Source organism: Brachyistius frenatus, unplaced genomic scaffold, assembly GCF_029030835.1.
Source record: "Brachyistius frenatus isolate BFR_SWC_R1_liver_20210118 unplaced genomic scaffold, ASM2903083v1 Contig_2, whole genome shotgun sequence".
NCBI lineage: Eukaryota > Metazoa > Chordata > Actinopteri > Embiotocidae > Brachyistius > Brachyistius frenatus.
The window spans coordinates 71632-95707 of NW_027210601.1; positions in this window are offsets into that span (position 1 = coordinate 71632).

Consider the following 24076-nt stretch of genomic DNA (forward strand, 5'->3'; position numbering starts at 1 on the left):
AAAAACCCAACTCTGAAATATGTACAATTCAACTCCCTGGGAGAGGCTTTTTTTTGTTTTTTATGGGATTTGTCATCCCAAAGCACCATGTCCTAAAATACTGAAGTTAATAAATAATAAAAACGCTATTTAAATGTATACAGACTCTGATTTAGGTTTCCCAGGAACAATCCGAGTGCTTTTATTATCTTATAGTTTAATAATTCCCAAGGGAAATCTCCCTTTTAAAATTTAGGTCACTAAAATTGTGGGACATCAGGTTCATTTCATCATTGTAAACATATAAAATGTTGATAATTGAAATATTATTTATCTCATGACCCCCCCCCCCCCCAAAAAAAGAAAGAAAAGATCAATAATTTTTTTTTAAAAAGCATCATAAACATTGAGACAATAAAACATGTCCGATTATATTAAAATAAAATGGAAGTTCTATTATTTATGTTTCATATTAATTTATACTTTTTGTGATTTTTTTTTTTTCTTAAACACTTGACAAATAGTTTACATGAATTAAAATTAAATATATCCAACTGTTTTTCCCTTTAAAAAGCAAAACATCTGAACTCTGGGGTATAATAATAGGCATACTTCACTATTTTCAGGCACTCTAGACAATCATTTAATTATCAAAGAAAACAACTGTCAGATGTACTGATAATAACAGTCAGAGTGATTTAGTGCGAGCTTGCCTGAGGTTTTCTGTGTTACTGGATACTCTAAACAAAATTACAAAAAACCTTTAAAACAACTAGATGAAACAAAGACAATGAGCTCGCTGATGTTCCTCTTCAAGACCTGGAGGCGTAAAAACAGATCTGATATAAAATACTCTGCTATGTTAAAACTGAGCAGTTGTCCTCTTTACCCACTTTGTAATCCCAGTTAATGTGCTAATATATCACCTGTCAAGCGATTGATTATCCAGTGATCTATAATTAATTTGCATAAAAGTCAAAACATTTAACTTCCCCCTTCATTTGTATAAAGCAGTAACTGTGAGTACTGATCAACAAACATCTCTAAAGAGTCGTCACCTTCAATCTTATTCTCAAACCAGGAATTATTTTCAGTATTTGTTTGAAAAGTTCCAACGTCCATTGTGAAACAGTGCTGAGCAATTTAGACCAGTTAGCTGCAGCAACATCTTAAAAGCCCAAGAACTGTAAATAATAATAATAATTATTATTATTATTATTATTTTTTTAAAACAGCCATTTCAGATGCTGAAAACCATTAAAACCGTCAGCATTACATGAGCACAGTTGGTATGAAAGTTGGTTCATCTTGTATTTGTTTTCTTACCTGTCAATCTGTGGAGCAGCTGGCAGGTAACCTGCAGACAGTCGGAGGCTAAAAGAGGATTAAATTAATTAATGCTCGTTAAAGGCTGAAACATCCTAAAATTGCTTTAAAAGCATTTTATTTTTTTGCTTTTTTTTTTTTTGGACAGCAGAAATTGACAGGACCAGAGAGGATTGTGGTGAATCCTGTCATCACAACTATTTTAACTTTTTTTTAATGGATAATATTTTTTACTACTTTTATTTTTTATTCTGTCATTTTTATGTCTTTGCCTCGTACCTGTATATGCTGCTGTAGCAAAAACAAAATGGCCCTTTGAGGGTTTAATAAAGTCTGTCTATCTGTCTGTCTATCTAGCTATCATCTTAACAGGTCAAATTATTTTAGTATCAACCACATGCAGGGTTAACTCTGGGTTGTGCTTCAAATGACCTTTAAACAGTCACACTGACTTTTGAGTTTCCCCCTGCTTTAACTCACATTTTCCACAAGCAGCAGCAAACAACTCAGGCCGTTGTCTTAAAACTAGTGACAAGAAAAGCTGCCAGTATGGGGGGAATTTTTTTTTTTTTTTTTTTACTGCATGCTAAGTTTCCTTTAATAAGCATGTGAAAAATACCATGAAACAATATCGGGTTCTCAGCCCACTCAACTGCAGAAAAAGGCCCGTAACATAACATGATGTGCTTTTAAAAACGGTTCAAATCAGGCTGATTGAAACGATATATTTTAATGATCTAATTGAGTTGTCTGCAGCAGAAGGCTGTGCAGCGGTGCACCGGGGTTGTTATTTTTTCATTTTATTTTTTTTGATCCCGTGTCTGTATTCCACGGATCTATACGACCACAGTGAGCCTGACTTGGTCCAGTCCAGCTATGACACATCACCGACCTTAAAAGGTCATTCTATTTTTTACCCCCAGAGTCAGAAATAGCTCTCAGATAAATGCGTAAATAAATCGAGAGATTTCACCCTCCGACCAAGCTGCCTGTGCAGAAATGTATTCGTGGAGCAACGGCGACGTGATGTGCACGAAAGCATCTCATAATCGTCACACTGCCAGTTTATTGAAGAAAAATAAACACAGTTAATTTACATTGGAGTTTGTTTCTATTGCTAGAACAGATTTGCCTGGATTTTTTTTTTTTTTTTTTTTTTTTTTCAATGAAACAGCAGCCTGAACTAATTTTTCACATCAAGTCAGGAGCTGCAGTTGCTGCAAAACTGTCTTTGAGAAACACGCCGTCACCCGAAGAAACTTTGCTGCAGTGAGGCAAATCTACCCATTAATAAGTTATTGTGTGACAGCCGCCCACCACCATATCACAGGCTTCCTGCAGACTGCAGAGTGGGACTCCTGGCTCAGTTGAGCTTTATGACTCACCTGTTTCAACTGCAACAACTTAAAATGGCACATTTGAATAGTGGAACTTTTTTTTTTTTTTTTTTGTGCAAGAACAAGAACGAGTTGTTGTCTTTTCCCAGTCAGAGATCTGAACATCGATGCGGATATTCTGTCCTTTTGGGGGATTTGTTTTCCGTGAATGAGGGTTGTTTTGGACTTCATGTAAATAAAGATGATCCAGTTTCTTTCTTTCAATGCAACGAGGCCTTTTGGCAATTAACCTCGCCTAAAACGGCAGCTGTTGTTGCAGAAGCTCTTCTTGTTTTTAACTGTGACTGCTGTCTGCACACCCACATAAAAACAGAGATGTTTTTTTGTTTTTGCAGAGCAGGGTGTTTGTGTGTGCGTCTGTGTGTGTGTGTGTCTGTGTGTCACCTTTTCCGGTATATACACTGACCTTGTTGGGATCGTTAGTTCTTACGGGAACCAAATCCTGGTCCTGATGAGGTAAGATGTCATCTCCGAGGTCCTGAACTGCTTATGGTGAAGGTCAGGCTGTTCGCAATGAATGGAAGTCAATGCAATGCCCAAACAAGGATAGCTGCTCAAACTTGTCTGTGTTTGCGTAACCACATTTTTCCTGAGAAGACAGCTTGTTTGGTTTGAGCCAAAGTAATGCCAAGAGTAGAACAATTGTTTATTAATCGAGCCCTCAGCTGCCCCTCCGTCAGCCAAAGTCAACGCAGAGCACAGATCAAATCAGAGTTTTCTGTTGTCGGCGCTGGACTCGGTCCCATTTGTGCCTCGAAGGATCAGCAGAAATGCGGCACTGCTCTGGAAGGGTCTTTAGATTTATAGTAATGGAGCCTGAGCGGGGAGGGAGAGGTGATGTGGATATTCTTTCTAAATAATTCAAGTCCTCAACAAATAATACATCCTGAATTAATTTCCACTGCCGGGCCGATGATATTCAACTGAACGTAGGCTTCTCGTGAGTGCAGCAAATGATCACACCTGAGAAACTGTTTGCTCTGTGGTTACTGCGGCATCATACTCAGCTTTTCTGTGGGGGCACAGTTTCATAATCTCATGGCATTCAAAAGTTCAAATTCATTATTCAAATGTCCTCATCGCACAGATTTACACAGAAGCGCATTTATGTGTTCTGGTTATTCTATTTAAAGAGGTCATTACCAGTAAATCACTTATGATTCAACATAGCAATATTTGAACAAGAAAATATAAGCGGAAGTGGTTTTCTAACACAGGCCAGCGAGCCAATTTATTGATTACTTTAACACTCGCGGACTTTTGACCCTTCATAGTAAATCTCCTCATCTCCTGTTTTTCGGGACTTATTTCAGCGCTGTTGTGTCATTGTCTGGATAAGAAAAATAACTCAGTTGCCAATAACAGCTGAAGACCACAAGCTGCCGCTAACGTCAGCTTGAAAGTCACTTTGAATCGGTTAATTATGAAACGTAGGAATTTTCTAAATCACTGTGTTTTCGTGTCGCATTGAGCTGGGATGGGCTACTTGGGGTTACCACGGTTACATAACTAACTGGAAGGAACCAAACAGCCCAAACATCTTTGAACACGGAGATTAACGATGTCTTACGGCCGTCCAAACTGAACATTTTAAAAGGTCACGTTCCCCCTGTTGTTGAATGAGAAGGACCCCTCTGAAAACTGCTGCCGTGACGCATATTGCAGTGAGTGGGGTGGCAGATTTATCATCAAAACTCGTGAAAATGTTTGGCCTTAAACTTAAATGTCAAACAGATGTAATGAAAAGCTGGTTTATCATTGCTGGTCAAAACAACAGCTGAAAAGTCTGCAGAGCTTTAGCAGATTTTATGCAGCTAAACTTAAGGTAATGATACTGCTTATTGTTACTCTAAAGTAAAGTATACTACTTTATATACACCTTTTCCACAGGTCGGCTGTCCTCAATAGTGTTACCTCTTCCTCCTAATGATAAAATAGTTAGCCGATGATGTGCCTTTTGCATTGTGAAACATCTTAAGATACTGTTGGGAGTCAGAAAGAAAAGCTTACCGTTGCAATTTTTGCTGTGGAAAAAAAAAAAAAAAAAAAAAGACCTCCGTGAACTCAAATTTTGATGATCTGACATTTAAAGATATCACCAACGCCTTTTTCTTCGATTTACATAACATACAAAATGTTTTTCCTTCTTTCCATGGCTGTTGCAGAGACCTGAGTTCTTTTCTTTTTTTTTTTTTTTTTCTTTTTTCCTTTTGTTTCATCCAAGACTTTAATAACAGTAACATTCGGTTTTCAAGCTCTCTTGTATCGAAAGCCTTCAAATGTTTCAAGATGCTTCTCGTAGTATTTGAACTGAATTATTGGGAGTTTTCCTTCGCTTTTTCTTTATTTGGGGTGGGGGGGGGGGGGGGGGGTTATCTCAATCCAAAATGAAGGTCTGATGGAAAAGAGTGAGCTGATTGTAATAATTTGACCCCCTTTTACAACGTATAGCTGAGAGTCCGCTCAGAGACACCGGGGAGGTCTGAAGAGTCAAACATGCATCTTTTGTCTTTTTCATGACTCCTGACACACTCTGCCGTATCAGTTCGACCTCCGACAGCGCAGCATGATGGCAGCTTAATCATATTAAAAGAAGGGGACTTCTTCCACTACCCCGTACAGCAGTGAATGGCAGCACAGCTATTAATATCCTGGGGTGGTTCTAGAAAATAAGCACAGCTGCCCAGCAGAACTGTCCTCCTAAACAATAGGCTCTTATTTGAAGGGAAGGCACTGCTGTTTGTGTCCCTCTGTAACCGATGTTCATGGGGTTCCTTGAGCTGTTTTTCTATCTTTGTTTCCCTTCATATCAAAAATACATATTTATTTAACGCGACCTTCCAAAGAAAGAGAGTATTCATGAGGGAATGCCTGAGTGTCCTATTTCTCTTGGCGCACAGTGAGGCGTTTGGGTAAAGATTGATGCTGCTGAAGTATTTATAGGGCGGCGTCCTGTCATTCCCCCCCCCCCCTTTTTTTTTTTCTTTTCTATTGCCGCAGATATGCCACAAAACGGCCATAAACACCTTTTATAAATACAGTACAATGGTTTTGGCACCCAAGCTGTCCTGTGGAGATAAGCTTTGCCTTGTACACGTATCACATCGGACGGTCTCCCATTTTAAACACCGTTACAGAGACCAGAAGCAGAATGCAAACAGGCGCCCGCCTCCCTCACAAACTATATTTCAGGATTTTCAATTAGAGCTGCTCCTGCACGGTTGTAAAAAGGTAAATTATGAGGCAATAATGTCAACGTGGTCTCAATGTAACTTGTGTCCATAAAGGATGTTTTGTTTTCCATCGGGGTGCGGAGAGGCAGAAACAGCCTGCTGTGCACCGGTTGGAGCAAAATGTCTGTTTCCGTATATTCTCCTGCAGCTCTGATAAAAAAAAAAAAAAAAAAAAAAAAAAAAAAAAGGCGGGGTGTACACATTGCTGGATGCTTTGTTTACACCACACCATATGATGTTACATAACTGAGGCTGTTGCTGTGGCGACGACAAGACTCCCCCCCCTCTTCCCACCACCACCACCCCCCAAACACACACACACACACACACACACACACACGCACACGCAGCTCAAGCAACAGGACGTTCTCCGGCCACATGACTCGGCCGGTTGATTTAACGCTCCCCGATTCGCACTGTTAACGAGATGGCTTCTCTCTGCTGGCCACAAATGTTGCTGCAAAGAGATATTTTACAGTCGCCAGGAGGGGCTACATCTTCGCTGGCGATGGCTCACCCCGGCGTCGTTTGATACGCAAATTAAACATTGACTACCATTTTTACTACCCGCACAGAAACGATCCTGTTGTTTATGCCTTTTCGTCTGAGGCACAGGCAACAATAAACCGTGATGTAAGCCCTCAGCCGGTACAATGTACACGCTGTCAGCGACTGAATGGCAAGCCCGCGTGAGTCACTTTCATTACGTTGTGTGAGCAATCAGCTCGATGAGATGAATTCAAGGTCGGGGAGGCACTCCTGCCTTCCGCCGCCGTGGAATAACAACAGCCAGGCTTTCCCCACACAAGAGCTGCCTCTTTGTGTTGATAGGTGCAGCGCTGAGTGCTCTCTCAGCTCTCGACGCCGTCTCAAAGCGCCATTCATGCGCCATCTGACAGTTCATCGAACCCGCTTCCTGGTCCAGTGTCTTACCCCGCCGCTGCATCTGCCAGCAAACTGATCAATCAACTGGTGACCCCCCCCCTCCCTGCCCTCTCCCCCAAGACAATTGTGTTACATTAAATCGAATGATCCGGCACATTTTGGTGCTGTCTGTCTGTCGTTTGTCTGTAACTCACTGCCTATCTTAGACGAGACAAAATCTTGTTGTGCCACCAAGATATGCATTTTTGGGGTCACGACAAGTTGTGCTGGATAAACCTCTGAAGGCTCCTTCAAATCGGAAAAAAAAAAAAAAAAAAAACACGCAGGCAATCAAAAGGTTTCCAAGACTGTTCCTGCTGTGCACAAATAAAAGCACGGCGGCATGCACGGAGTAGGAAACAATCAACTTTGGGAGAAAGTTTCCCAAGTTACGCAACTCGATCAAAATCAGCGTCCGAGTTACGCACTTTTTTTTTTTTTTTTTTTTTGGTGAATACTTGTAAGCGTTCATTTGCGATTTTCCCCATGAACCTAAAAACTCGAGCAGAGGGCGCACGTTAAATATTGTGTCAAACTCGGTGGCGGAGACGATTGAAACGCTTCAAAAAAAAAACCAAAAAAAAGTCTACAGCAACGAAGAAATAGCCGGGCGAGGTGTTTTGAGCGGCCTTCGCGTTTCGAGTTGGGAAGAGCGTCGCCGTCCAAGACCGAGGAGGACGCGTCGGGTCGGGACAGCAGCCAGGCGGGCTCTCCTGACGGCGCGCGCCACGTGTCTTGCGCGTGCGCGGCCGTTTTGACGGTATCCCCGCGCGATCCACCGTGGCTGCGCAGGCTGCGCGGCGAACACGAGATGGAAAGTCTGCCAGTCGTTTCAGCTCCAGACGTAAGCAGCACCAAACAACTGACGTGAAGGCCTATTTTTAAGGGTTTGTGGAAACCATCTCGGTTTAAAAACAACAACAACAAAAATCCACTCACGGTGAGGTCCTTCCCGAGGCTGACTTTGAGCATCGCGCGGTGTTTGGATTTGATGTTTAATCGGCAGAGAAGAGGCGGAAGGATGCGGCGGGCTGCGTCAAGAGGCGGATTTGACGCCCCGGTGAGAAAAAGTCACTCCGTCCGCCGCCGGCTTTAAACGCAGACCTGCTCGGAAGAGGCATCGCCGAGGTAAAACTCTGTATTTGTCCCCATTTTAGTGCCCTACAAAATGAGCTTTTGGGAAAAATAAAATTCCCCCTTTTTTTTTTTTTTTTTTTAAACGTTCCCTTGTGACCTACATATAGTCCAGAGGAAAAAAGAATCAAGTGTTTTTAAAGCCGGTCTTTAAAGCGCGGCCAACATCCTCCTTCTTCTCTGGGATTTTGTTGCCCTCCGTTGAATCACCGCCAGTGAATCACCACAGTCATGCAGAGTTTCCAGTCAGCTGCAGACACGAACCTGGAGACCGGTGCACGACACCGAGCCGAGGCCGTGACGACATCTCGACGGCATCGCCCCGGCTGGACGTGGGACGAGGGATGAGGGACGAGGGACGAGGGACGAGGGAGGCCAGACTGGAATCTTGGATTCTGAAGTAACAGAAAGTTTTGCAGGATCAGCCCGGTGTTGTGTCAACATTTCCGTTACCGCGGACGGAAAAATCCCAGCTGCTGCTGGGAGGGCCGGCCTGGACTAATGAGGGAAAATGCTTCGAGTGTCTCCTCAGATGACAGCAAATATACAGTGTTTTGAGAGAAGAACATAAATAAATAAAAATCATTCGTAAGGGAGTAGAAAAGAAATAAAGGAAGTAGCTGCGTTACATTAGATGCGTGGAACCAAAACAAACTTAGATTCTAACAGTGATGCTTGAAAACAGCAGAGATTTGTATGACTTTTATGACTTTGTTTTTATTTATATCTGCACTAAATCTGAAATTTATGTTTCAGAGTTAGCAGTTCAAATATTGAATCATGCTAAATTAACCGATGCCGTTACATCAGCTCTGCCAGTTGGTTCAGAGAGCGATGCAACTTTATCCCACCTGGAAGTTCATGAGTAAAATTTTTTTTTTTTTTTAAATCAACAATTCTCTTTAAAATATGTTTTATTTATATTCACACGTGGAGAAAGTTGTTTCAAAAGAGGAAATATCCATTCATGTGAACCAGCATGTGCTTTAACTAGTGTTTTTCTCTCATTTTAGTCGCTTATTATTTAAGACGTTCTGTACTTTTTCAAGTTAATATATATGTCAACTGTTTGTTTTTTTCTTACACCTCAGTCAAAACAGGTCACATGCTGACATGAGCTTTTCCGATTGGTTGTCAGCTTATTGTGGCTTAGCTATTATTATTATTAGCATTAGGTGATCAGCTCAGTGAAATATAATCTAATAGTTATTTGTGTTATCTATTCACCATTTCTTTTACAGTTCTGTCTAGTTTAGTTTGTTCAGGACTGAGCAGTTGTGAGTAGCAGTTCGTAGGCTACATTTAAATATTTCCTGACAGGTCATTTCTGTGGATCATCCCATTTTAATTCATAACCTTTCTAACATAACGGTTTGAATATATGAAGGGTGAGCGCAACGTGCCTCTGTTGCAGGATTTGACTGATTCTGATAGTTTTTAAAGGAAATAATTACATAACTAACTAAAATAAAGTGACTTCCGGAAAAACTGAAGTGAAAGTAAATTTTTTTTAAAAAAAAGTCTATTTAAAAGCTGGCATATTCTCAATTTTCAATTGAAAATCATTTCCCCCCGTGCACTTGTAAATAAATACGTTCCGAAAAACGTATCCACGACGTTTTTGAATTCAGTATTTAATGACACATTTCATCGTGTACCAAACATTTCTGACACACTGGCTATTAAATTGAAGTCCTGCGTGTGCTCGTTGTTCGACCTCCGAATGGCTGGAAAACATTTCCAGGAAGATGAGGATTAGCCGTGGCTACTTTTAGACGCTTCTCTGGAAAAGAAAAAAGAGCAGGAAACAAAGAAACACGCTGGGTCTGCTCGGAAAATGCAACATTTAAGTCGAGGAGGCGAGGGGGAGCCGGGTACGTCCCGTCCCCGTCCCCGGTACCTCGTACATCAGCTGATTTATGGGTTACACACAGCGCTTAGTGACCCTCTGCTGTCTGTGTGAGCGTGGGCCCTCGGGAACATCGAAGCACTACGGCACCTGAAGCAGGGAGACCCGGGGGTCAGTGTGTTAGGGAAACCTCCACCATACAATTTATTGATTCGTTAATCGTTCTCAGGGTCGGAAAGAAAAACCGCTCGAGTCCGAGATCGGATCTTTGTGCGACGCGATGTGCGCACAGACCCACACAGATCGGACATTCGTGTCAAATTAAAAGATAATTCCAGTTTGTTACAACTTGGATCATATTTTTGTGAGTTTGGACACCATTTTGTTTTTTTTAATTTTACTGATTACGACATCAATTTACTCCCTATAGGAAGTCCGATCGGGCGAGAAAAACAGAGAACTCTCATAAAATCCAACAGTTTAATAAAAAAAAGACAAAGCCAAATTACATCACGTGTCATTGAAGCTGAGAGCGAGCGCATTCGGAAACGTCGGTAAATTATCTGTTGTTGTCGCGTAAACAAATAATTCATACGTCCCCATAAACGGACATCTGCATGAGAATCTAAATCTGGAGCCGATGGGACGTGATTTTTAGTCTGTTGTTTGCAGACTGTTGCTTCCAGGTTCAGTTTTCTTGCCTGCGACTATTAGTCTGGAAACGCTGCACAGGTCCCTCTCAACTCCACGCTTGTTTCTCAAGATGCTTATCGGACTGTAAACTACGACCTACGCATGGGACAGAAAGTCTTAGTCTATATATCCGCTGGCTTTACCAGAACCCCCCCCCAAAATATTGACCATTTTTCCCAGAAACCCGTCGTCTTCAAATCGATAGCCAATGAGTTCCAATCGATTGATTCAGAAGTGAAATATGAAGCTGAAGGCTCAACATAAAACCGGCTTCGTTCTTTTTTATTTATTTTTTTTATCTTATCAAACTGCAGACATCATGAATCTAAAACTACTACTCTACTGCGTGTTCGCGTTTTGTTTCGTTTTATGTAGTCGAGTTGTTTTTGGATCCATTATTTTGTTCCTTCACTCTTTCACCATCACGTCAACATTTACATTCTCGTAATGAGGAAGTAAAACTGTCTGTCGGCGCCGTATGAAATGAAGTATTTCCCCAAAAAGAGTGTTGAAAGTCGGTTGATTCTGAATGTCAGGGTCACGCAGGAGGCTCAAAATACTTTCCTTCGTGTCAAACTGCATTACGGTCAATTCTATTGTTTATTCACGTTTTACTTCAAAGGAATCAAACTGCGTGCAAAGTTTCCTCATCAAATTTACACCCGTGAATGTATAGCAACACGTCTTTCTCTCCTTCTACAGTCTTTATTTTTCACTGCTAATTAATCACTCAAAAAATTTGGAGAAGCTGAGGACTGGAAACATGGGGCTTAACGCCGTTTAAGGATATTAGCTGTAATCAAAATCAAATAGAGGCTTTCCCCGGTGCTGCTCTCCCACGTCTTTACTGCTCCCTGGATACCACTGCTGGCAGCAGCTCTGCCTTTCAACTCTTTTTCTCTTTGACAGACAGGCGAGTTATAAAAAAAAAAAAAAAAAAAAAAGAAAATGCCACGATCTTCTCGGTGAAAATTTAAACTGCCTCAGGAAGGTGTCACATACATCCTGGGTCATGTAAACGGTGTAATATGTGGGGCTGTAGTTTACTGTGAAGGAGTGACCTGCAGCTCTCTCATGCCCCCTGTGGACAAAAAAAAAAAAGCACGCTCAGACCAGCACTTTGCACAACTGAGTTTTCTGTGTGAATTAATATTAATAAATAATAACAGCATGTCTCAATTTTTGTTTTGTTTTTGTAATGCTCACAAGGAGATGATTGCCAGTTGAATTTATAGCAAAAAATAACCCAATTTATTTACAAAGAAAATATGAAACATCTGTTAACTTTTTGCACAAAAACTCCTCAGATTATTTTTCATTTACTTCAATCTGTGTAATATCTCTGCGTACGTTCTTGACATGAATCTGCCTGTTTTTCAGCCCCTGCCGTGTAACTAAATAGGTTAAGACCAGATTCAGCATGCGATCCAGCGCGTTTAATACCGGATCCACCGGATTCACCAATTAAAGCTATTTTTACATGAAGGCATCAAAAGTATCGGTACAGTTTATCGGCGTTTCACTCTGCGTGAAAGTATCGTATGTACTCACTGAGCACTTTATTAGGAACACCTGTGTCATCGGATACAACGGCCGTGCCACAAATTCTACTTCTACTCTCAACTAAATATCTTCAGATTTTGACGACGTTGTGTGAAAGGTTTTATAATTGAGGTACCAACGGGTGGTGGCGTTCCACAATGCATCATATTATGGAGTGCTCCGAATATTTTTGTCTTTTTATTAACATACATGAGGTGGGGGGGGGGGCAAAATATTAGGAACGCTTTTCAATGAAATGCTGCTCTGTCCAACTTTCTGACAGAACTGTAAAATGTAAAGTTATGAAGAGAAGGATTTATGGCAGAGCTTATGTAGTGGTGTTCCTAATAGAGTGGTGAGTGAGTGTACATGAAAAGTGAAACGTCTAAAGATTTTTAATGGCTGCAGCTTCCAATCAAATGGAAATTTGCCGTGTGTGTCGTTATTTAAAAAAAAAAAAAAAAGCACCAAAAACCACGTGGTTTGGATGAAATCATTTTTCATAAGGAATGTTATTACATATGCATTACATACGTTTTATATATTCGAAGCAATTTAGGCTATATTTACAAAGGTGGGATCCCAAAGTTCAGAGGCTGTTCCCGTTGTCACAGTACTGTGACGTGTACGAAGCAGGTGGAAGCTAAAAAACTTCGCAATTAAGTATTTCACGTTTCATCGCTTGATCATCAGCAGCACCTGAGCACGTGCACATTTGTTATTTCTCTATGCATCTGAGCGCACACCAAAGACTGCAGAGCATTTAGAGGCAAAAGAAGATATTTCCCTCGGGGGTTGGTGGAGACCAAAACAGAACAAAAAGAGAGTAATTATTGGACACGGACACGACTCCACGTGAACACTGTTGCTAAGTAAGTTCCCTATACTCACCTAATATGTGATCGTATGTTAGTGTCGCGCTCTGAGTTTATTTCTGCTTCTCTCAAAAAACCCAAAATCAGCTCATGTGGTTTATAACTGAATATAACAGAATGAAGTAACACTATCCTCCTCCTACTCCACGATTACTCAGCACATGCCCTCGTTTCCACATTTGTGACAATCTGATCCTTCTCCTGACTTCCAGTTATGTTTGATAACGGCTGTTTGAAGCCTCCGGCTCGTCTGTCAGTTCACACTGATTTAACACTCCGAGGTTCGTCCACTCAGAATCGAGCGTCAAATTCAACCCAAAAAACCGTGGCGATGTGTTCGGGGGGGCTCGCCGGGGTGCGAGAGCTACCCCTCAGTTCGGTCCCACATCGGTGAATTATACATGCCTCGCATCACACCTCCCACGCTGCAGCTTATGTAATGTCAGCCACGCGTGGAGCAGCGTATGCATGTACGCGTGTCTATGTGGATGTATTTATATCACAGACTGGGATTGAGGGAACGGTGACTCATTCTCTTTGCTCTTTATTTTTACCCCACAATCTGCCCACCCACCCACCAACCATTTCTAAGAAGAACAACAGAAGAAAAAGAGTATTAGTTCAGACATTTCCCAACTGTAACGTGTTGTTATAATATCACTGCATCTTCTTCTGAGTGACAACGGGGGACGCTTTCTCGCAGAATGAGGATGAAAATAAATTAAAACATGACGTTAATCAGCCTCCTGTAAGATCAAATTCTCTCATCAACAAATCCTGCGGTGTAAAATAATGAGAATAATAAGAGAACATCTTTGATCTTTTCCAGAATAAACAAGACTTTGGATAAAATGTATGTATTTTTGTACAAATTGGCATCTTTAAGCAGGCCTGAGAAAGTTAGTTAGAATAAAACACTTTTGGCTTTTTAGGCAAAAATGCTTCAAATAGTTAATACAGTTTTAGCCAATTGCAGCCTAAACATTTTTTTTCTCTTTTTTTCTTCACCTGCATTTGTTCCAGTTTGCCTTCACTTCAATTGAGCACAATTTCCTCTATAAAGGTCAAATATTGATATAAATTAATGAGGTTCCAGTCTCACGTTTGAACAATCATAAGTTCTGAAACATGCATCCTGCAGATCCTGTATTGCAGCACAATATCTTATTTAAAACTTTCCTGAAAATATTCATTACATGCAGAAGCAAGTAACAACTCAACAAGTCTTTTGGGCTTCGAACTTTCTTAAAAATGTCCAAACTGATGGAAACATTACGACATCGTCAGGGTTATTTCCTCTGACACTATAAATCGAAATGTTTACAAACGCCGAATGACATTTAACCTTTTTGACACGCGTGTTCTCTCTTGGACAGAGTCTAAACCATTTTTGAATGGAATCAGGAATCCTGTACATTTTACACAAATATGCGTAAACACCTGCGACGACCTTTACTTGTAAACATATTATTGTCTCCTCCTCTGCAGTGAAATGACTCTTGTTTTGTCTGATAGAAAATGTGGCTCGAACACATGACAGGACACTCCGTTCCCTCCCCTCACCGTCTCTGACAACAACTGATCAGACGTGGTGCAGAGTCACTATTTAAAGAGACTGCAGTCAGCACAAATCCAGCATTATGTTTTATTACGTAACGCTACACCTGCCTGAAACCCTCTCATCCCGAGCTCAGCAAACCTGCAGGCTCAACTCGCACCTGCCAGCACATCGCTGTCACATTCCTGCTCAGTACAACTGCGCTAATTGGCATTTACTTCCAAACCAACACTGGCAGAAAGGTCAGCGTCCTGGTCGGTGGACTGAGAGTAATGGCCGGGATGAAAGTGCCCCTGTCCCTCCCCTTTGCCAAGTCAAAGTCACAGGGTGGCAGACAAAGCCCAAATCAGCAGCGACATCTCAGCGGTGGCTGGTTACCGCCACCGACCCCGTGTGCTCAATCAAAATGTCACGGCCCGGGCCTGGCAGGAAGACTGAGGGCCGGCTGGGCAGGTCTGGAGGGGTCCGATAGGGCCCGACCATTGTCCGCGCCATCTTGAGGACGGGACTGACTGGTCAGTGGCATTTTTCTCAGCAGAGGTGGAGTCAAAGGGGTGGCGACCCCCGGAGACACAAAATGACCAGAAAGAGAGGCGAGACGACTATAAATAAGTACCGAAAGATCACAGAGACGCAAAATGACCACGGGACACAAAACGACTATAAATAGGTACAAAAAGACAAAAGATAGGTGCAGAACAACTAGATGGACACGCAAAACAACTGAAGGCAAGTATCAAAATGACCAGAAAGAGAAGCTGAATGAGCCGAAAGAGATGCAAAATGACCATGAGAAGTAAACAACTATAAATAAGTAAAAAAAAACACAAAAAAACAAAGGGATGCAACTAGACAACACAAGTGCGAAACAATTGTACGGAAATGCAAAATGACCACCATTTCACCAAATGAACACAGAGACACAAAATGACCACAAAGAGATGCAAAACAACAACAAGTAGGTACAAAACAACCAGAAGATGCAGCAAACTGATCACAAGAAGCATAATATTTCCAGAAAGGGTAAAAAAAAAAACAACAACTAAAATCTCAAAGTGACCTCACAAAGGCACAAAAACAACAAGATATCGACCCGAAGAGACGTAAAAACAACTGAGAGCTCATGAAAAACGCCGACAAAGAGGCTTGAAATGACTATCAGCGAAAACAAAATGGCCTCAAAACAACTACAGACAGGACAACTGCAAAATAGACACAAAACAGCGACGGCCATGTCGGAGGAGTCAGAGGTCTTCTCACGTGTCCTCCTGGCTAACGAATCTCCGGCTGCAGACTCGTAAACTGCAGTTATGTGCTGACATTACGTCACATTACGACATATAAAGTTGTTTATGTGATATGTTCGTTACACCGTACACCCCCCCCGGAGGAGGAAATCCTTTCGTGTCTGGTATCTCGAGAAGCACCCCGGCACACTCGCCCCGGCGTGCAGCACGATGCCACCCGAGCCGCGAGACATGCCCCGTCTCATCATCGCACCGTGAGAAGACGTGTCGCCTTCAAAGACACTCGTCGCATCTGATGGAGATTCTTATCGCGACACCGGAGTCGCTTCCGTCCATCTGAGGAGAGGAAGCGGAGACGACAAGAGACGAGACGTTCGGGGCAGATTTAAATCCTAAAGATGGAGGATGTTTGACGGTTCAATTGCCAGACAGGAAAAGCTCAGTGAGGAAAGCGAGTCCATAAAGTATTGTATGAGAACGAGAGGAGCATAAACTGTTTATTGTTTGAGCAGATGTCGCGGAAAAAGATTCGTTTTTGGTTTCATTTATCAGCACAGATCTGATTCAGGCTTCTTTTTTTTTTTTGTTCTTTCTCAGGAGGCCAGAAGATCAGAGATGCTGAGAAATTTGATCAACTAATCGAACCATCAGTCTGATCACAAACAAACAAACAAACAAACACACAAACAGCTGAAGCGTCGAACGACAGCATATAGATGCTGGAAGAAGTCACAAATGTTCAAGGGTGGTCAAAGGTCAAAGGTCACTGTAACCTCACATAAGACATTGGTGGTCATGAGTCAAGAATTTATACGCTAATAGTGACAACATTTCACACAACTGTCCAATTGGACCTTTTGGATATTTCATGTTCAAAAGGTCAAAAGGTCAACTTCACTGCGACATGACAACGTTCATCAAAAACACTTTTCTGGCCATTATTTAGCACCGTAACTCGGGGACCGAATTGGCGACACAAATTTTGGGGCGTCCGCCTTCGAACCGTGAAGATTTGTCGGGTTGCATGCAGTTCAGGTGAGTTGCCGACTCTGAACTGTCTGTGGCTCCATTTCTGTAGGCGTGACAGACGGGTGGGGGGGGGACCCGTCCAGGTGTGCTCCGCCTGTCTCCACCCGTCAGCCGGGATGGACAGCAGCCCCTCGGGAGGGCCGCGCGGGACAAGTGGGTGCAGATAGATCGCCTGTCAGTCACACGCTGCATGCGGCCAGACCTTCTGCTTTACACGGACGTTACTTTAATGTTGAAACGCATCTTTACAAGGTAAACTCACAGGCGTGAACGAGTGTAAATAAATCGAAATAATGACATTAAACAGTGACCCACTTCTGCAGGAACCTGCCCCGCCGTTTATTTTTACCGTGCGACGTCAGACGTGGAAACAGCCGTCAGTCCAACTGTGCCAAAGGTGAGTAAAAGGCTAATGCCTCGATTTAAAGGGGGATAATCGCCGCTCAGATTGGATATTGACCGCTTTAAATGAGTGATAGGTTCCTGTGACTCCGCCGTCAGTCCCTGCGGCTCAGAGGATGAAACGCTGCGGGGATCCCAGCGGGTGACTGGAGTCGGAGCTGGACAGCCTGCAGCCGCACGGTGAGCTGAGCGATGCCGCCCTCTGGTGGATTTCATGGAGAATGACATGTGATGTGTCAAACAGGGTCTTATTATTGTCTGAATGTGCATGTTGCGAACAAATCTGAAAGGATGTCTGGTGATAATCTGTATTTTTAGTGTCAATACAGCCCATAGATTAATGCTACTGAAGTTTAAATATGATGAGATATTTCTTAAGGTCTCCAGTTGTCTCTGGTTCGTCATCAGGAAACAAATTTTGAATTTCCAGCTCGTTATGAAAGCTGATGAGCAACTTTACCCGATGAAGCACAAGAACAATATAGACTTGATGGAAGTGTGTCGAATCATTAATTCTTTCTCCATGTTTGTTTTAGTCTACTAATCTTTATCTACTTTTATCCGAGTTATTTCGGAAGTTTAGTTACTAACAATTCAGCTACCTTTTGGCACTCAAAAAAAAAAAAATTGTGAATTTTTTTTGTCAAGTTTAACATCATAAAGTTTGAAGAGACCAATTTACACACTGTGGGTTTGAGATTAGTTCAAAGTAAGTCTTTTTTTTTTTTTTGATTACAGGGTTGTTGTTTTTTTAAATGGCAGGCTGCAGTAAAGATAGGTTTTTGCTCACATACACGTCACAACATGCAGGTGAAAACTTAAAGAAACAAGGCTTTCCTCAGAAAATCGGATTAAAATGGGCGTAAAAGGCCCAAAGATCAGCGGGGCACGGAGGACCTTTGGGTCCACGAAGTCCCTGCTCTATTTTTCAAAGCATATACATATTTAGGGATTTTCAGCGTTTCCCGGTCATTCATCACAGCTCAGAGTCCTTCCTGTCTGGTGCTGGAGACAGAGAATCAGGGGTGTTACTGTAAGTTCGTCACTCTGTCTCTCGCACACGACCACTGCTGGTCGGGACAATAGTCCCTCATCAGAACCTAATCATCGACGAAGGAGAAACCCAGCGGAGGATGGAGGGGACGGGGGGAGTGGAGGAGAGGGGGGCGTCCATCATTGTTTGTCACGAAGAGGAGAAGAAGGGAGGTGGGGGGCTCTGCTGAACAATGGAGGCAAAGAAAAAGCCTTCTCCTCCTCATCATTATCATTTCGTATAAAATCAGAAGAGGAGGGTGAAAAACTGTCCCAAAGACAAGACAAGGTGAAAACTTCCTGTAATCTGATTACTTAAAATACTTGAAGATTACTTTGCCTCTAGAATCTGTTATTTCCACTTCAGCCGACACGTCATCTCCGTTCAGTATTTAAAAGTTGAGGCTTTAACTCCCATTTCTGTTTCTCTTTTATCAGCATGTCAACTCCTTTCCAAACTTGCACTTGAACTGACTCTTCCACTCAATTTATAACCTGAAAAGTAGAGCGTCTTTTCTCAGATGACACTTCAGCTCCCTTCAGTTTAGTCCAGCTGCTGTAGGTGGTTACGCTTCAGCCAACGCTTCAACTGACATCTTTGATTAGTTTGAACTGGCACTAATACAGCTGTGTCCATATTTTATTTATTTTGAATATCTCAAACATCCATTTTAATTTAGAAAATGAAAAAAACCTTTATCGCCGTCATCTACAGCCTCCGGCTGCTGTTTCGCTCTGATAAATCCATCAAAAGGATCTTTATCAGGCTAAAAACTGTGACTCGTCTCTTTGAAATTACACCAAGAAACCTAAATTTAGAACGACTGGAAAACTGCGAGGGAGTAAAGCACATTTTTGGTATTCCTTTGATTGTAAACGCTCCCCACGGCAGGTTTCATTGTGTTGACACTGCAGGGGAATACGTTCCATGTTTAGGATATTACGGTCCAGGAGAATCCGTCTCGAAGGAAACCCAGACAGAGATCACAGCTCCACTCAGACGGCCGGCGCTGCTCTGACAGCGGGCCGGGCCTCCGATGGAGACGGACCTCATTCTCTGTTTGTCTGCTGTCTGCGCTTTATATACTGTACATTATGAGCAACTGGAGTCAAGTCAGCGAGCACAAAGGCAAGGTCAATAATGTGAAGTGATCCGTCGGGTCAAAAGACTTGGCCCGCAGCCAGCCATTGTCGGAGGGGTGTTTTTTTTTGTTTTTTTTTTCAAAGCGTGCATGCATCCCCTCGCCTGGGCTCGCGCTCAACTCTTGAGTATTTCCTGAGGAGGAAACAATAAGACAATAGCAGCGAGTGGCTCGGTGGTCGGCATGAAGGAGGCAGTTTGGTTTCATCATTAAATAACATGACATGCGAAGCAGCCGCGGCAAATTATGAACAACATACAGTCATCTTTATGTACCGGTACGTGTGTGTCTGCATCGCGCCGTGTGCAGACGACTGGATGAACTTGATTCGATTTTTGGGGGGTCATTGGTCAAGGTCACCGTAGATGTAACTTCACCCTCTCTCCCATCCGTCTGTCCCGTTCTCTGGAGGTGAAGTTATTTATTTTATTTTTTTTTTCAAATTTGGCACAACTGTTCACTTGGTCCCAAGAACGAGCTGATTAAACTTTGGAGGTCAAAGGTCAAGGTCTTTTGTCAGCTCACGTTAACTTTTGCTCGTGAGCGCGATATCTCGGGAACACAGCGAAGGAATGTCTTCAAATCTGGCACAAATGTTCGCTTGTCATCAAAAAGTCGTAGATTACATTTTGTTGGTCAAAGGTCGGAGTTTCACTGTGACCTCAAGTCTTTCCCATTCTTGTAAACACAATCTCAGGAAATATTTGGGAGGATTTTTTTTTTTTTTTCACATTTGGCACAAACACTCAATTCTACTCCGGGATGAACTGAATATAATCCAGAGTTCAAAGGCCATGGTGGCAAAACACCTTTGTGGCCATAACTCAATAATTCATGTGCTAATTATGGCAACGTTTCAAACAAATGTCCAACAGGATAAAATGGTGAAGTGATGAGGTTTTATATCCAAAAGGTCAAAGGTCAACTTTACTGTGATATCATGTTCTGCATATAGCGTCGGCCCCAGATACGAAAAAGCTCGGTCACATATAGACTCAGTCACAGAATTGGAAAAAACTCAAACTAAAAAAGACTTTCGATTCAACAGAATTGTTGCAGATTAATTTCTTGCCAAGTGAAAAGTCTATAAGAAAACATCAGGTTTGATAAACTCCTCGTTTTTTTGTGTGTTTTTTTTTTTGTATAATATTAATTTGTTGTAACTGGCAGCTATACTTGTAAAATCAAAGTGTAATTACCATATTTACTGAAATAAACTGATGTAGACGTATTAATTAGTAGGAAACGGGTATCAAGTATCTGAAATTTGTACTCTAATGCATCCATGCAGGATTCACAAATTACAGTGTTTCAATGGGATTTAAGGTTGTTTAAGAGCGTAAACATCATTGTTTCTGCTGCACAGTTTACCAAACATCCATCAAACACTCTCAAATACCAAAGCCACATTCCCTGGCCTCTTATGAAACACTTCCTGCCTTCGCAGCGGCCGCTGACCTCTTATCAGCTCGGCTCAGCTTCTCTCCTTGACGGGTTATAAAACGAGCGTCCAGATAGCTGCTGATGAATGGAAACCAGAGGCTCTGCTCTCTGCCATTAAAGAATAAAATAACAAAAAACAAGGTGATAACAACTCAAAACCTTTGTCCTTCCGAGTCCACAAGAACACTGATTAAATTCCCTCACAGTTATTCATACCCCTCCTCCTCCTCCTCCTCCTCCTCCTCCTCGTCGCAGCATTATAAATACATTACACTCTGCAGCAGCTGTCTGTGAAGAGGTATGGACACATAATCCCCCCCCCCCAAAAAAAAAAAAACCCTTTCAAGCACATCACACGGCCGGACCAGCAACCAAATGTCAAATCAGATAGGAGAATGCCCTATTGTGCGTCGGAGTCCCGGCTACAGTCTAAAGGTTTCAGGAGTTGCTGCCTCTGTCTGCACGACCGCAAGGCATCACGTACTGGAAAGCTTTTTTTAGGTATCATACCACCAAATGAAAACAGCCAACTTCCTCGAGCCTGCGGGGAAGACAAAACACGACTTCAGCTTCTCCGAGAATGGTTTCTGCAGGAGGGGCACGCACAGCGAACGATGACCTCCATCTGCCAGCAGGAGACGAGGAGACGACAGATCCGAAGACACAATGATGATTAAAGCTTTGACAACGCCGGCCTGGTGCAGCCTCTGATTACACAAACGGAGCGAGAACGTAAACAGTCACCCCGGCAAATAAGTTCCGTTTTTGAGGCCTGATTTTACGAACCTCTATTCACTCTTCACCAAATGTGATTTTCCTCGTTGAAAACAAGTACAACTTCATGTTATCAAGGTGTCATTTGAATTACCACCTTCTTGTGGATGTAAAAAGTTAATAAAAAATAAGTTGGTTTCAGCTCGTTCCTCTCAGTGGCAGCCAGTTATTTCCATTCATCTTAGCGAGTTTCTACCATTACAGGGCACCGAAGCACGACCTCCTCATACTGTACACAGCCTTTTAATAAGCAGCACATTATGATTATTATTATTATGGATGTATGTTGCCCTATTTGAATCCTAATAAAATCTCAGAAATCGACTTTGTGATCAGTTGTTTTACTTTGGACTGGTATGTTACCTTCCTATTATTTCTTAATATTAAATAAAGGCTCAGATCTTTACCAACCCAGGAAAGCTTAGTTCTAAAAACAACTTAAAACTAACATGCAGGAAGAGACGGTGAACTAAGCTTCGGCTGTGAAAAGAAACTACAGAGGTTAAAATACTGACTGAGGGAACATGAAGTCAAAAATGAATCTACATAACATTATATTGAACCAAATTTTACAAGGATAAGCAAATACACTGTTAGTGACAGATACTAAACATCTGGATTAACCTGCTTGGGACCCTCGATGCAAAAACGAAGCTGTTGGAACCCAATTAACCTCCCTCATTCCTACCACTCGGCCGTTCAGATCGTATTACTCTGATTGAATACCACCTTTTAAATCAAAATATTTTGGAGGACCTCGAGATCAGGATATAATGAAGGATCCAATCCTGTATCTTGATCTTTTTTTTTTAATTTTGTTTTTTATTATTATCTTCAAAATGTGTCATTTAATCAAGTTAATGCAACCAAATGTAGCTCAAACAGAAGCAGAAGCTCAGAAACTCAACAATTTAACATTTTCCCACATGAGCGACAGCGGAGAGAGAAAAACTCCCTTTTGAAGAGAAAGAAACCTCCGGCCGAACCCGGTTCGGAGGTGGGCGGCCATCTGTCGCATACAATAAAAACAGGGTCGTTCAAAGTGCTTTACAGAAGCATAGAAAACTAAAAAGGAAAAAAAAAAAAAAGTATATATTAAAAAGATGTCATGAAACAAACAGAATCTTAAATATCTTGATCCAAATTCTTGGCCATATCATCTACCATGAACGATCATTACTGTTGTCATTCTCACCACTACAAGGAATATTAATATACCCAAAACCGGGCGTCATAAAAGCTGCTTCAGCATTATTCGAGCTATCCGAGTTGTCTCTCCTAAGAACCACCCCAACCCCAACCCTCCCCCCCAAAACCCTCCCACCTGCTAAGAAAATGACCAAAACATCGACTCGTCACTGAATGTTGTCACCAGTCGACAACTATATCCTAACGACAACGCTTTGCAGGGGCGAGATTAAATACCCCCGCTTGGGAGGCCTCCCAAAGCACTGACTGAAGTGAAACGCTAAATTTGAACACAAGCTCTACCCTTGGAATTAAACTTGGCAGAGCGAGACCAGACGGCATTTATCGCCATATGGAATAAAAGTTGAGGTATTATTAACAAATTCTGTAAAAAAAAATGTGGTCGGTGATGATTTTGACAGTCAGAGGTTAATAGTTTAACAAAGCACAACTCTACTAAACATTACGATGGTTGCCTGGGATCCTGTTTACAGCTCCCTACTCAAACAAGATAACACTTAGAGCAGCAATTACTACAATATGCTTGTCTTTAAGCCGGTGTGCAAGTCCGTGCAAAATGGAGGCGTGCATGCGCACGTGGTTAGGTGGGTGTTGTTCCCAGAAAACAGTTCTTTTCCGTCTTTAGCTGTAGCCGTAAGCTGTTGATGAGAACATCGTGATGAAATGAGGCAGATCAACCTCTTCCGAGTTGATTCTTGGCAAGCTCTTCGGTGGCTTGCCGAGGGGATGGGTGGCAGCGGGCCAAGTCTTCAGGGGTCAGTCTGGGCAGCGGGTCCTCATGCTGGGTCAAAAGAAAACATGCTCGTCAAGCTCGATAAAAGGCGACTACACAACCAAACCAATACCTGCTGCAGCTCACTGACAGATTGTGAAGAAAGTAGAAAATACACGCAGCAATTGCTGCAGCCTCTTTTTCACCATTCCTTTGTTCTAACTGTACAATAGTAGTCACTCGTTAGTTATGCTTAGCTACCTTTTGGGCCCATTTTTGCTGTACTGTATTGGAAGTATTTACGTTTACTGCCCTGTTTTTACAATATAGCTCAGTGTTAGTAATTTGACATTTTAATATAACAAACAGCTGACCAAAGGCATGGATATTATGACAAGAATATGACGAGGCTTGTGAAATCAGTAATGCAGGTTCATTTACAACCAGCCTTTTAAAATGAGAGCTTAACAGTAAAAAAAAAAAAAACAAATCAACAACTGTACAACCACAATTATTAACTATGCTGACATTGCTGTGATATGTTCAATGGCAATGCTGGCAGCCAGCTAACAAGCG